The following is a 16256-nucleotide window of genomic DNA, read 5'->3' on the forward strand; positions in this document are numbered from 1 at the left end:
GTCAAGAATAAGATCAAGGCTGTGAGTAAAGGAAAGAAATTTATTTTCGCAGGACAAGTTCTTTCGAAAACCATGTTGTGCTTTAGTGAAAAATGAATTATTGCCTAAGTGCTTTGCTAAATGTGAATACAAAATATGTTCAAGAACGTTACAAGGAATGCTGGTGAAAGAAATGGGACAGTAGTGGAGGGGCGAATTTTAGCTGCCGGACTTGTGAAATAGGACTACCTTCCCAACCTTCCAATCTGCAGGGAGCTGATGGGTGTCTAAAGATTGCTGAAAAATTCTTGAAAGTAGAACAGATGAATAAACAACAGTATATTTCACAAATTTTGCATTAATAAAATCAGCACCAGGACTTGATAACTTCAGACTTTTAATTACATTTTCGACCCCAGGAGGTTCAATGATTATAAAATCCATAGCTGGGTAATTACAACACTCAAGAGTTGGAAGCACAGGATCAATACATACAACAAAGTTGTTGCAGAATACAGAATTAAGTACATGGGGACATACATCATCGAGTACCGGTGAACCACTGGAAGCGATCAGCGTGACCGAATTATCTTTGGAGGGGTTAATAACACACCAAACAAAACTTTTGAGGTTCATTCACAAGCATTGTGGGTAATGTGTATATGTGGAATGCCTTTTTGGCAAGTTTTATAGCCTCTATGTAGGTGTCGTTTGCCTCCTTATAAGCATCTCATTTCGAAGCCAGTGTACTTTTATTCGCTATTCGATACAGTTGTTTTTTTCTGGTTGGAAAGCCTTTTTAACTGGGAGTTGAACCAGGGCTTCTTAACATTGCATGATATTACACTTGATGGAATAAAATTATCGGTGAGCTCATGCATTTTATTTTTGAAAACGATCCAGTTCTCATCAACCGTGCGATTATCAAATAAGCTTAAGAAAGGATCAAGAAAGTTAGCTAGCTCAGATGCTGAAATGTTACTACCTTCCAGCTTGCTACGGAACTAAAGTATGCTCTCCTTAATTTTAAAGTTCGATAGTTTTATTATAACCGGGTGACACTTCGTGTTTTAAAAACTTCCAACTTGATGCACCCGTTCAACTTAATTTGGTAGTAAGACCTTTCCCATTGCTGATGACAGAGCATCCAGAGTTTTCTGTTCAGTTTGCAGCCATGATTCACGGGAATCGGGTATGCCATAAAGAATCAAGTTATTACGCCTTGATCTGTCCTCCAAATCATCCAAGCGTGAAACTATGGTGTCCGGCTGCTTTTCCAATCGCTGAGCGCTCTCTTGAATTGTGGCAAAATCGTTGCAAATTAATGGCTAGTGCATCAGATTTACTTTCAAGTGATTCAAGGTGGTAGAAAATATTAGTCAGCTTGCTTTCAATTGTGTTTAGGCTAATTTTCAGATCCTTCATATCTGATTTCAACTCGGACTGACCTTTCGTAAGCTCGACTGTTGTCTTCTTCATGTCTTTAAGCAATAATAAGACGGTTCTCATCTGATCAGACTGGAGTTCGGAAACACTACTCGAGGCAGGGGCATCTTGAGCTGACTTCTGCAGCTTTGGAGGCCCCAGGTTTTTCTCGACATCACCGCATTGCAACAACAGCGCTACATTGAGGCAATCACACACAGTAGCTTGTAAGACAAGTGGGCATGGGAGCAGCAAAAGGGAACGATTGTCACTCAGTTTAGCATACAGAGCCAAATTGTTACGCACCTGCGGAGCGAAGAAGAGTTGCGCATGAGGCATTGTGGAACAAGTGCTGCCCACATGCCCACTGAAGAAGTAGCTCATCAGCAAGCTGCTTTTGAAGGGGCTGGGAAAGAGTAATTCGTCTTAGAAGTGATGAGGTGTCTATCTAGTGGCACATCCTGGAAGGACGGAAAATTATGCAGACCACACGTGTGGGTGACGAGCTCTTGGCGATCTTGGACAGCATCAACGCAGCCGCCCACGGTAGGGAAGATATGGATGGGTGTAGAAGGGGAAACAAGGGCCAGCATCAGCAAAATCTGCGGAGTGAAGAAAAATTGCGCATGAGGCATTGTGCAACGAGTGCTGCTCACATGCCCACTTAATTGATTGGAGCCTAACGAGGGATGGAACTGAGCATTCATTTTCTTCAATGAGCCAGGAAATCTATATTGTGTTGACTGCTGGAAGCAAAATTTCTTCTCTCGGGGGGCATGTTTGTCACTGAAGTTATTGTGAAACACTTCTCCAGTTCCTTTCCACCAACATAAGTCTTACCCTGTTTCTAACTACGTTATTATTAGAATAAAAACGCACCTATCTTATACCTTTAAATTCCTAGGAACCAATCTAACCCATGACCTTTCTTGCTCAAACACATTACAATATGACACGGTTTGGCTGCAGCAACCTCAGAATATTGTGTGAAAGCAAATTTTCTTGGACAAAATCAGCCATTTTCTTGCACAAAGCTAGGCATTGTTAGGCCGTTGTTTGACCGGTTGCTAATTAAATGCTTTGCAGTAGCAATGTCGTTGTCAGACTGTTTTTTTTTCCCCCACACATACACCTGTGGGTGTCGCTGCACACAAGTCGAGGTGTAAGGGAGGAGTGAATAAGCGGCATGGCATGCGTGCACATCTTATAGGGAGCATGGTTGATATTAATGACGTCATGCACGAGCTGGCACAAAGTGGACGAGGAAGTGGCATGGGGTGCACACGCCGAGCGTTTCAAAGAGCTGGCTGGCTTTCGCATGAATCGTGGCCCAATGGTTAGAGCACCGGGCTGTTGCGCTCGACGGCTGAGGTTCGATTCCACCATCAGTCACACATTATTTTCTTTTTGTGCAGGGCTGTATAAAAAGGCTTCATCCAGACAGAGACAAAATCCTGGTTGGTAGGCTAGTAGTGCTTTTGCACTAAAATAAGCAAGGAAGCTAACTGCATTCTTGAGTACTTGCATTGTTCCTTGATACTCGCACCACTTTCTGTAAAGCTACTAGCATGTTCGACATAAGTACAACCGAAAATAAAATATTCCTTTCCAGTTTGGGACCCTCGAATCTATTCAAAGCCCCACAGCTATATTTATTTATAACGAGTATTTCTACTACTGGTAGCACGTCCTTACAGACTAACTTTCACTACTTAGAAATAAGACACAAAATTTCTAAGTTTTTTTTAATTTAAATTCTTGCTCTCTTAACTCTGCAATTTTACCTGTACATTGCCACTGTGCCATTGCGCATCCATCATAAGGAATCCATGTATTTGCCGCCCATACATACTTTGTACCTGAAATCCTTTGTTCAGACGGCCAGGGACTGGAATGATCTCACTGATCAAACTGTGTACCATTTCAAGGCCACTATAGAAATTTTTCTTTATCGAATAGAAGCCCACCCCTCATGTACTAATACTCTGACAGGGGTGTTTGAGAAATTAATAAATTATTTCAAACCAAATAGTGGGCATTCCACAGAGCTAACTCGGATTGCGGCTATGTATTGCCATAAATAGACTTTAACTTGTTTAATCGCCTTGTTTTTTATAACATAGCACTAAGAACAAGGGTGAATATAGGTGACCTACTTGCTGTAATATTTGTGCTACAGTTGGTAGTCTTCAAGTTTTTTTTCTGCAACAGTTCCTACTTGCCAAGACTGGCTGAGGTAACACACCAATGTAATACTACATGTTATTGACTTGTCTGTTAGCCCTGCCATTTTTACAGGCTGACCACAAGAAGCAGCTAATGATGCTCTGAAGGAAGCATGTGAGGCTAGGCAGTATATTTTTCAAGTTGTATCTGCAAGTTAGGGACATCTATTAGTGTACTCAATCTCTCTTACCCTTACTGCACAGATTATCATTGCCTGTAAATAATATTACTCAAGAAAATGAACACAAGGCAGGTTTATTGGACTAGTATCTTTGGGGTTTTCTTTTCATTGTTCCTGCTTTTGGCTTCTCCATCAGAAAGACAACATGCCATCTTTCATTTCTGCATCATGTTACACTGAAAATATCACTTCTTTTTTTATCAGTTTCAAGCTGATAAGTTATCAGGAGCACGGCACGACTTCCAGGATGGCAGGCTTATGTCCGTTGCCTTTCCAGGTCACGTTCACCTGGGCCGTGTGTTTGGTTCATGCCATGTTGCTGCAGAGGATTCACTTCCAGCGTGGCCGCCATGATTGCGCAGGACACTAAGCTTGGATACAGCCAGTCAGCTCATCTGGTAACATAGATCCAGCACAACTGCGGTGGACGTCACCGGCTCCCTTCATAATCGTCAGCTAGCAGCTGCTCCACTTGGGCACAGCACCATTTCCAGGATGGCAGGCTTACGTCAGTTGCCTTTCCAGGTTAGTTACCTGAAAGGTGTTGCTTGCGTTAAATCCAGTAATTATTGCTTGTTGGTGGTGTCGTGCCCACGAGACCTGAATGATGTGTTGAAACAGTTTTTGGCTCTTGCGTATGAAATGGGCTGTGCCTCGTTTGCAATAATACTGATGCTGTCGGGAGACGTTGAAATAAATCCTGGACCAATGACTAAGGCTCAAGAAGCTTTTGTAGCTGCACTAGATGCAATTAAGAAATTAGACAAAGCGCACTCACACTTGCTTTGTGAACTAACTAGTGTCAAAGCCAGTCATACGGCAGTTTTAAACAAGTTTCAAAAGCTAGGAAATGAGCAGGTAACACTATTCGCTGAGCTGAAAACTTCAAAACAAAAACAAGAAGCCACTGAAGGTGAAATCAAGCTGCTGAACTCAAAGATCACCACGCTGGTCGATACTCCTGCATCCGGAAGCTTCGCTGATACAACAGCTGGTGCTGATATCCTTCGCGGTGTATCTGATCGATTGGCCACAATTTCTTCATGGTGCGATGACACTGAGAATAGAATGCGATGCTCAAACCTGCTCTTCTTTAGCATAGCGGACGACGAAAAGAGGACTGGGCTACGTCCGAGCAGAAAATTGTTGATTTCTGTGCTGAAAAACTTCACTTAAGCCTATCAGGTGCGCAATTCAGAAGGGTGCATAGATTAGGCAAGCATGCTGATAACAAAAAGAGCTCCATCATACCAAAGTTGACCTTCTATAAGGATAAAAATGCATCTTGTCAGCTGCGCAAAAGCTTAAAGGGCCTGGGTTTTCAATACGAAAAGACTTCTCCCAGCTACACGAGAAGCAAGAAGGAAGCTGATCGAATTCGTGAAAGAGAGAAAAAAGTATTTCAAGCTCAGCATCGACAGAATGCACATAGATGACACAACCTACATGTACGACCACGTCACAAGCACAGTAGTGCAGCTGAGCAGATAGCTGAAGCATAGCACTCGCACCCATAACTGCCAGCAGGTACCAGAGCCTCGGATCATACTGTCACTATCAATATCATTTACTAATATTCGAAGCCTTGTGTGCAAGCTCAATCAAGTCTCTTCTTTCCTTGATGATACAGGTTCCAACATTATCTTCATGGAAACATGGCTCCATCCTGACATTTCAGACAATTAAATAAGTCCCATACATACCACGTATAATATTTACCGATGTGATCGCATTAATAAACGAGGTGGAGGCATACTTATAGGCATTAGGAAGATGGTAACATCTTATTTGATTTTGACACTAACCTAGAAATTGTCTGGGTTGAGTGCATGACTCATTTTGAAAAATGATTGTTAAGTTGCTGTTATCGTCCTCCTGACTCAAGTGTGTTCTTTTTTAGTGACCTGCGAAACAGCATAACTCACGCCGTTAGGGCTTATCCGGCTGAAAGCATTTTTCTCTTCGGCGACTTTAATCTTCCCTCCATAAACTCGACGCAGTTGTCATCAACCTGCTGCCTTTCTTCAGACTTCATTAACTTAACGTTGGATTTCAACCTGTCACAGATTGTCAGCCGGCCCACTCGTGATTCCAATATACTGGATTTTGTATTGACAACGGCCCCTAATACTGTTGAAAAAATAACATATTTAGATGGTTTCAGTGACCATAAATTAATGCAAGTAAACCATAAAGTCCCGTCCCGTTTTTCCTCCCCTCTCTTACGTTTCCTCTGGTGTGCTGCAGGGCAGTGTCCTCAGTCTACTGCTTTTTTCTGATATATATTAACTGTTATGACCTCAGTAGGGGGGGGGGGGGGACTGCACATAATTCCTTGGCTTACACATGAACAAGGGTTTATTGTCAGTAACAGTTACAAAAGAAAAGTCAGCCTGAACACAGGTTGGCTGCCTTATATATCGGCAGTGATCACGATAAAGGTGATGTCAAGTCCTGTCACGCACACACACTCTGATTGCACACACCACACTGCACACACACGCGCTGACGCACATGCACTGACACAACACTCCTTCCAATTTATGTGAGCGTTTGCAGGACGCTACGGGACATAGCAATCTAGGGGTTGCCTCTGACGAGTACTTCAACACACCGGAGGTGGAGTCCTGATGAGTACTTCGACGCACCGGAGGCGGAGTCTGGCCGTGTGGTGACGTTGCTCCAAATTCTTCAGGTTGCCACTGGGTGGGCGAACTCGGTCCACGCTGTTGGCAAGAGTTTCGCTGCTCCAAGTCTGGCGCTGGCAGCGAACTGAGATCCCCTGCATCTGTCGCTTCCGTAGCACATCTCGGTATAATTAGGGGCGACATTCGGTGGAGGCGACCGTCGTAGGCGACATTTGGTGGAACGTCAAGTGCCGATTCCTCTTGAAGAATACGGGGTCATACGTTGTCTGCATGAACATACCGCTCTTCGTTTCCAGTACGAACCAAATAGGTGGAGTTACTCACGCGCTTAAGCACAATTCTCACCAGCCATTTTTGATCACCTGGCCTCAAACCTGTTACAAAAACAGCCTCTCCTTCAGCGAACTCTCGCCATTTACCTCAAGTTTGGTTTGCTGACTCATTCCTCTGTCTAACTTTTCTTGCATTCGTTGTTCAAGATCAGGGTGCAGAAGGCTGAGCCGTGTCCTGGGCTTCCACGACAAAAACAGCGGGGCTGGTGTTTCACCTGTCGTTCTGGTTGGTGTATTCCTGTACGTGAAAAGGAACTGATCAATACGGTGCTGGAGCTACCGTTGTTCAACACCTCTTTCCTCGTCTAGGACTTGTTTGAACAGGCTTTGCTTTAACGTTTGCACACAACGCTCACCAGTGCCATTCGAGGCAAGATGATAAGGAGGGGTCTTGGTATGGTGGATTCCATTTCGTTTCAAAAAGGTATCAAAGCAGGCTGGAGTGAACTGGGGACCATTGTCCGTTACTATTTCTTCTGGTAAACCATAGGCAGCAAACACATTGGGCAGCTTTTCCACTGTCTTCTCACTATTTGTTGTATTCATTGCGAAAACATCCAGCCACTTTGAATGGGCATCCACTAGCACAAGAAACCACTGTTGATCACGATATGCAAAGTCAAGGTGTACTCTTTGGCACCTGCGTGCAGGCCATCCCCACGATAGCAGCGGAACTTTGGAGGCAGAATTTTTGGTCAATTGACACATGACGCAGGCTGTCACTGTTTGTAAGCAGGGCCACCACACGTGGCTTCGCGATAACATTTTCATGCATGCCATTCTTGGATGACCTTCATGCAGCATCGACAGAACGTTCTGCCGGAGGGACAATGGCACAACCACACGGTTTCCTCACGTTACACAATCTTGTTCTACGAAAAGTTCTGTGCGTTGACAGAAATACACCATTAATGCTTCGTCTGCTATGTTTAATGACCACCCATTTTGCGTGAAAAATAGAACCTTCAAAAGCACTTTCTCTTTCCATGTTTCAATCCTGATCTGCTTTGCAGATAACAGAGTTTCGTCAAACACGGAAAAGAAGTGCACTTGCTCCGATTCATCCTCCTGCTCTGGCAGCGGCAACCTAGACAGTGCGTCCACGTTTGCCCATCACTTGCTTTACGGTAAACCCACTGGTAGTTGTATGTGGCCAGTAATAATGCCCAACACTGAACACGTGCTGCCGACATGGCAGGGACCGGCTTATCATGTCCTAAAATGCCGAGCAACGGTTGGTGGTCCTAATATATAAAAAACTTCCAACAGAACAAGTATTTGCGAAATTTGTGCACTCCAAAAACCACTGCAAGGGCCTCTTTCTCTATGTGCGCGTAGCCTTGTTCCGCCTTGCTGAGTGTTTTCGGTGCGAATACTATAAGCTTCTCTTCTGTGCCTATCTTATGAAAGACTATCGCTCCAACTCCATACAATGATACGTCGCAGACAAGACCAAGGTCCTTTGTTGGATCATAGAAACACAGTACGGTATTCTGCATCAGCCGTTCCTTTGTCATCCAAAAACATCGCTCCGTTTGTTCTATCCATTTCCATTTTGCTTTATCGCTTAGCAGATTATACAGTGCTTTAAGCTGTGTCGACATGTTTGGCACGAACTTGCCATAACAATTTAACAATCCAAGATAGGATCGAAGCCTTGCCTGTTTCTAGGTGTAGGCACTTCATTAATTGGCACAGCTTTTCATTGGAAGGCCTGACCCCTCTTTCGTCAAGAACATGACCTAAGTAGGTTACCAATTTCTCGAAAAACTTGCATTTTTCTTTGCTCAGTTTGATTACTCTCTCCTTGAACCTCCTGCATGCATTCCACTTTCTTGTAGCACACTGCCATTGTTTGCCCCGCTATAATAACATCATCTAGATAGCATGACACTCTATCGAACTCTTCAACACTTCATCCATGACAGCTTGAAAAATCACTAGGGCACTGGTGATTCTGTACGGCAAGCGCGTGTATTTGAACAGTCCCATATACGTTTTCACTGTGATGAGCGACTGGGAAGCCGGGTCTCGCTGTAGTTGCTGATAAGCTGTAGAAAGATCCAATACAGTAAAGTATTTGCAAGGTTACATGCAAGGTTACGAAAATGTCTTCCATGACGGGCAACAAGTAATGATCAGTCCGCAGACGGGGATTCACAGTCACTTTGTAATCGCCGCAAATGCGGACCTTGCCATTGGGTTTTGGGACTACTACAAGAGGCGTTGCCCAGTTGCTCTGTTGCACTGGAACTAGCACTCCGCTATTCACCGACTGCAACTCGTGCAACTGTGTCTCACAACGCGAAAGCCACCGGTTTCACCTTGCAGAAGACCGGCACTGTGCTGTCCTTCAAGATCAACTTTACTGGACTGCCACTTATTAATCCCAATGCTGGCTCAAACACCTCGGCAAATTTTTTATCAGTTGCCGCTTTATCGAGAGTGATACCGCACACGCTCTTCCAGTCTAGTTTTAACGCCTCCAACCAATCTCGCCCCCGCAACAAGGTGTCGCATTTTTGTATCGTTCGTACCACCACAAGTGGCAGATTCACTTTCTGGTCGTGATGCTCTACGAGCACATTACATTTACCTAGCACTTTTAAGGAAATGCCGCCATACATTTTCAACCGTAAGGTACACGGGGCCAAAGGACAGTTAGACCATTATTTCTTATAAGCACTCTCTGGTGCGATAGAAACAGACGCCCCTGTGTCAATTTGCATTTGCACATTCCGGCCCGCCACTTTAACAATCACCGTGTAGCTACGACTGATACCGTCACAGGAAAAGATATTATGCAGCAGTATGTCGCCTTCACAGTGTGTTTCCGTGTTCTCTGTGCTGTCTTTCACAGTCTGTATCGCACATAACGATGTTTGACAACACCTAGCTAGATGCCCCATTCGGTGGCAAACATAGCACCGGTACCTCCAGAATGGACAAGTACTGGCGGCGTGGTCCTGACCACATTGGAAACACCCCTGTACCTGGCGTTCGTGCCTTGCCCATGTCTCTTTACCACTGTTTTACCAGGCGCTCTTATTTCAAATCTTTTGCACTGAACATGCCGTTTGACCGTAATAATTTCTTCTGTTTCCCTAGGCGAGTTCGGCTGTATTTTCTTTATCTCAGCGCTGGCCACCTCTATGCTCTTCGCGACGTCGCATGCGTCTACGAATGACAATTTTCTCCTCTTCAAGAGCTCTGCTTGAGTAACTGCATCTCTTAATCCAGCGACAAAGCGGTCGCGCAAAGCTTCATCTAGGAAGTTGCCGTTTCAATTCAATCGCAAAGGCTGCCACGTACTCATTTTCTTGCTGTACTCTGCGGTTAAACCTGAATCGTTCTGCGACAACCATCCTTCTTTAGGCGTAGTGAGCCTTTAGAGCATTAACAAGATCTTGATACTCCTTGTTTTCTGGTTTTTCTGGAGCCAGGAGGTTCTTCAGTGTTTGATATTCTTTCTTTCCCATGGCTGTTACAAAACGGATACTTTCAACTCGGCGCTCACCTGCGTGGCTCGGAGGTAATGTTCTAAATGCTTGACGTACGACTCGAAGTCTTCGTCCCTATCTTCAACGAACTGTTTGAATCGGCCAGACGCACCCTGAAGAATTTGAACATTTAAAGAATTCGACTGCGCCATGTTGCCACCTTCCACTGAGGTACTGCAGGCCTGCCGGTAACGATGCTTCAATTTGACGGCAGTCCCACCCTCGTCACCACTGTTGTGACCTCAGTAGATTGCACGTAATTCCTTGGCTTACACATGAGCAAGGGTTTATTGTCAGTAACAGTTCCAAAAGGAAAGTCAGTCTGAACATAAGTTGGCTGCCTTATATATCGGCAGTGATCACGATAAAGGTGACGTCAAGTCACGCACACGCTCACTGATTGCACACACCACACTGCACACACGCGTGCTGATGCCCGCACACTGACACAACACTAACGACTTACCAAATAACATATCTTCTCATGTGCAGATTTTTGCTGACGATTGTGTGATTTACCGAGTAATTGCTAGAACTGATGACCATGTAAAAATTCAAAATGATCTTGACCTTATTAGCAGTTGCTGTAGTACATGGCTAATGTCGCCTAATCTAGATAAATGTAATGTCTTTCACTCACAAACATTTCTTTTCAAACTTTTCATACTATATCAATAACACCCCCATGTCATTAGTTACTTCTTTCAAATATCAAGGCGTAACCCTGACATCAAACCTTTGCTGGACTACACATAACAACATCTGCAGAAATACCTCCCGGTTCTTGGGATATTTACGCCGGAACCTCTGTGAGACACCGACTACTGTCTGCACATTAGCCTATCTTTAGCCAGACGCACCCTGAAGAATTTGAACATTGAAAGAATTCGACTGCGCCATGTCGCCACCTTCCACTGAGGTACTGCAGGCCTGCCGGTAACGATGCTTCAATTTGACGGCAGTCCCACCCTCGTCACCACTGTTGTGACCTCAGTAGATTGCACGTAATTCCTTGGCTTACACATGAGCAAGGGTTTATTGTCAGTAACAGTTCCAAAAGGAAAGTCAGTCTGAACATAAGTTGGCTGCCTTATATATCGGCAGTGATCACGATAAAGGTGACGTCAAGTCACGCACACGCTCACTGATTGCACACACCACACTGCACACACGCGTGCTGATGCCCGCACACTGACACAACACTAACGACTTACCAAATAACATATCTTCTCATGTGCAGATTTTTGCTGACGATTGTGTGATTTACCGAGTAATTGCTAGAACTGATGACCATGTAAAAATTCAAAATGATCTTGACCTTATTAGCAGTTGCTGTAGTACATGGCTAATGTCGCCTAATCTAGATAAATGTAATGTCTTTCACTCGCAAACATTTCTTTTCAAACTTTTCATACTATATCAATAACACCCCCATGTCATTAGTTACTTCTTTCAAATATCAAGGCGTAACCCTGACATCAAACCTTTGCTGGACTACACATAACAACATCTGCAGAAATACCTCCCGGTTCTTGGGATATTTACGCCGGAACCTCTGTGAGACGCCGACTACTGTCTGCACATTAACCTATCTTACATTTGTTTACCCTAAACTTGAATTTGTTTCTTCAGTATGGTCCCCTCATTACATTTTAAGCACTATGCTAGAATCAGTTCAGAATAGAGCCGCTTGATTCATCTCACAAAATTACAACTACAACGAAAGCATAACACAAATTAAAAACAATTTATCAATATCTTATTTGAACACTCGTCGTGATGTACCGTATTTTCTGGTGTATAAGAGGCGTTTTTTTTCAGAATTTTTTGTCGGTGCGTCTTGTAGAACGGTGCGATTTATGTGCATTTTTTTTTTCCGGAAAAACTGCCGTCAAAATCGGATTCGATGTTATGGCCACGCGAAGCCGGCTGGTTGACTTAATTGCTACGCGTGTTCTGTGCGCGCTATCGAGGTACCGGGTTCTTCTCGTGATCGAGTTCCCAATTAAGTGCCGCGCGAGAAGGACGGAGCAGCAATGCATGCGGAGGCAGGCCGACCGCGAGTCGACCGACCCCGAAGTCGTCGCATCTGCAGATCGCTGTCAAGATATGGCGCGCGCCGCTGCGCAAACTACGCAGTTCCTAAAGGAGTACAAGCCGCCCCCCCCCCCTCTCTCCCACGCTGCCTTTCCGCTTTCGTCCCTTGCGCGCGATTCGGCTCACCGGCGCACGCTTTCACTCGCACATACGGCGCGCGGATTTGGACTTTATACGGAACGTCGCGGTAACCACGACGGCAGAAATGCGCCTGGAGTGGAAATATATGGCACCCGCTTGCGCGTGCCTTGCGCTCACGGAGTGAAACGTCACTGTAATTTTTTTTAATCGCTTACCGAATTAACTGGTGCGTCTTATACACCGGTGCGACTTATATACGTTTTTTTTTTCGGAATAACTGCGGTTTTGAGGGGGGTGCGTCTTGTACAAAGGTGCGAATTTTAAACCCGAAAATACGGTAGCACTTTCCAAGCGCATTCCTGCCGTCGCCTTCGACGTCGCCGTGAGGTTCCGTATGAAGTCCAACGACGATAAATTCATCGCTGCATGCCGTATGCTGTATGTGCGAGTGAAAGCGGGCGAGGGACGCGCCCTTTCACGGTGAGCGAACGCACGGCGGAGAGCAAGCACGACGTCTCCGGTCGTGCGAAAGGCCGTGGGGGGATGGGAGGGAGGGAGGGGAGGCAACGTTTAGCTGCGGCACTAAATGCGTATCTTGCGACCGGGCGCAAGGGGAACTGGCGATTCAATCTCCCACGCGAAAGGAGGAAAGCGGCAAGGCAGTGCGGGAGGGAGGGTGCACGGCTTCTACTCTGGCAGGAACTGCGTACTTTGTGTGGCTGAGGGCTGTCGCGCGCACCGTATCTTAAAAGCGATCTCCACACGGCTCTGACCTTTGTATGCACTGTGCATTCGCCGCTCAGTTTCTGTTGAAGCGATAGACCACACAAACCTTCACTCACTGCTCCTGCCATGCTTGCTCAGGCCAATATTTTGGCAGTGCTTGTCTGCGGTCATCGAGTGTGATCTATTGATGTTTGCTTGGGCTGCGCTGAAACCATGCTTGTTAATGCAGTTAGTAAGTGAATGTGTCCAAGTTTATGCAGCCCAGAAAACTACTATCCTTGCTTCGTATACTCTACTAGTAAATTTGCTATCGCAATTGATGCTTCGCCTTTCGGGTGAAACTGCGACTTTTTTTCTGTGAATCAGCCATCGTTGAATTCACACTGGCTGCAGAGATCCAAGACATTCTTAATATAGCTGGGAAAAGTCTCGCCCGGTTGCTGTGCTCGCTGGCGTAGACGCTGTTCGGCGCGTAGCTTGCGGGCAGCGGGGCGGCCAACCACTTCGATGAAATGTGTCTTGAATACAGAGCAACTCGAGAGGTCAGATTCGTGATTATTATACCATAGGGTTGCGACGTCAGCAAGGTAAAAGATGACGTTAGTAAGCTTATACTGGTCGTCCCACTTACTGTGAGCGCTTACACGTTCATAGGAGGACAGCCAGTCTTCGACGTCATGTTCTCCAGTCCGATAAAGATGGCCGGGTCATATTGATGGAGAACACCAGGCGCAAGTGGCAGGGGCAGCCACAGGTTTAGTCGGAGCGTAGGTCACAGTCAGTCATGGTGTCGGTAGGCAACATACGATTGCGGAGCTCCAGGGTGACTTGAGGGATACCCAGCACCTCCACCAAATGTAATGATGTTTAACTAAAGATAGGAAGTGGCAGATAAAACAGCAGCCTAGCAGCAGCGAACAGCCCGCGCTCTCTTGCAAATCACCGCATGGGCCGTCGTTGTCGTCGTCTCCGAGCTGCTATCCAAAACACAAAGCGCGTCTGCTTCATTACATGAGTATTTTAGAGTTAGTGTAAACTTGATTCTTTATTGTATTATTATTGACAAAGTGGGCTTATGTTCTGTATAATTGTATGCTCTGTAAAATGTTGAAACACCCCTTACTCAATGCCCATTCTTCGGGCCTGTAAGGTATTTTGAATAAATAAATAAGTGGGCACTGCGGACCCGGCGAAGGCATGGATAACAAAGCCTTTCTTTTACCTTGTGCAGGGATTTCTTCTTTGCATCACTGGAAGCTTGGTGTATTGTCAATCTTCTGGGGATCTGCCTCCTGTTTACCAACCTGCTATCGCACACGTGTCCTTGACGCCATTAGAATCAAGCCGCCATAATCAAATGTTTCCTCGATCAACCACCAGCGACAGATCCGTGACGTAACCTACCTATGTCGATATAAGAGAGCGTCTTCAGAATTTCACCTTCAGTGGGCACAGCGGACCCGGCGAAGGCATGGCTCTAACAAAGCCGTTCTTTTACCTTGTGCAGGTTAGTTTTGATTATTATTGCACCCGTAGCAACTGCCATTTTTTAGTTGTCCTTCCGTGCCCACACCAGTTTTTGATGGCAGTATCTGAGTATTTCCATGCTCTCAAAATACTTTTGTGTGGGCATGTTGAACTTAACCCCAGTCCTACAAATGCTGATCTGCTGCATAAAGTTTTTGATGGCCAAAAGGCACTAAGGGATCAAATAGCTTAACTTAGTGCCAAAACAGATGCAATGATCACTGACATTCACGCTTGCTTCATGGAAATTGAAAGACATTTATCAGATGTCAAAGCTAAAGCAGCTAAACTTACAGCTGTTAAAACATTCCAAACTTCCATGGGTTATCAGACTCGTAAGCTAACTGATATCAAAGATAAAAGCAGACATTCATACAATATAGTTTTTGGGCTTCCTGAGGGGTCAAGTTTAACAGAGGATGACCCCAGGCATAAGGTGACCACTGAGACATTTGAGGGAAATTGGGATGAAGTGTTCATCTGTTGGTCGCATTGACAGACTTGGAAAGAGGGCTTCTAAGAGACCTGTAATCGTATTCTTTCAAAATTTAATGAAAAGTTATTGGTTCTTAAGAATGTAGACAAGCTTAAGGGAACAAATATTTTTGTACAGAACGACATTTCCTTTAAACTTTGAGGAAAAGAATCCTGCTTTGGGAGAGTGCTGAATCGGAAAAATAGCAAGGCAAGTAAGTGTCACTGATCCACAATAAGTTACGAATCATGGTGATTTTTTTTGGACGACACAAAGAATGAGCGTAAGAGTGTTTCGAATGGTCATACAGTGCCACGGTCTTCGTGAAATTCCTCCTTTAATAATATCAGGATTATAAATGTGAACGCACGTAGCCTTATTAATAAAACAGACCAGCTTGAGGCAGTCCTCTCACAATCCACATGTTACCTAATCACTGAGACTTGGCTGCACAAAGATATTTACGATGATGTCTTGATTCCGTCGTCACACAAAATTATATCGCCATGACAGACCATCTAGGGGTGGCGTAGTTGCTGTAGTTGTTAAATCTGGTTTTGAATGTGTTGTGTTAGACATAATCGCTGATGTTGAATGCTCATGCCTTAGGCTGAATCTCTCTGGTATTGTTTTAACGCCATAGCGTTTAGGGCCCCATGTCGCAGAAAATCCGGCATCGGCAACCGGCGTGTGATCGCGGGTGGCGGAGAAAATCATCCAACCACATCGACTGCGCAGGCCCTCCACGTGGTGCAAGGTTTTGGTGAACAAAAATTGAATTTCTCACAGTGAAATCTGTCAGAAAAATTGTAAAGTACGACTTTACCATTCGACGGCGGATTCGCCGTCGGATTTTTACCAATCTGCGTCGGATTGTAATTTGAATGTACGAGAAAACCTAATTCTGCTACGAGGAAACTCCAACACAAACCCCTTTTCCAGTATTTCTACCAGACCTGTGCGTGTCGGGGCAATAGCAAACAATTAATAAAATAATAAAAAATGGTGCTAGGGCCTTCACATTTTAATATACGACCACTTATATTGCCCCTGGAAAAT

General features: G+C 44.9%; 1 long non-coding RNA gene across 1 annotated transcript in view; it reads right to left on the reverse strand.

Moving 5' to 3' along the window:
• Positions 1 to 1710: 1710 nt before the first annotated feature.
• The window catches only part of LOC125940491 (uncharacterized), a 59922-nt gene continuing 45376 nt past the window's right edge, over positions 1711 to 16256 (reverse strand). The window contains exons 2-3 of the long non-coding RNA XR_007463687.1: positions 1892 to 2006; positions 1711 to 1810 (exon numbers count right to left, since the gene is read on the reverse strand). This is a non-coding gene — a long non-coding RNA (uncharacterized LOC125940491). The remainder of the gene's footprint in view (positions 1811 to 1891; positions 2007 to 16256) is intronic.

The sequence above is a fragment of the Dermacentor silvarum genome, chromosome 10 (assembly GCF_013339745.2).
Source record: "Dermacentor silvarum isolate Dsil-2018 chromosome 10, BIME_Dsil_1.4, whole genome shotgun sequence".
In the NCBI taxonomy this organism is placed as follows: domain Eukaryota; kingdom Metazoa; phylum Arthropoda; class Arachnida; order Ixodida; family Ixodidae; genus Dermacentor; species Dermacentor silvarum.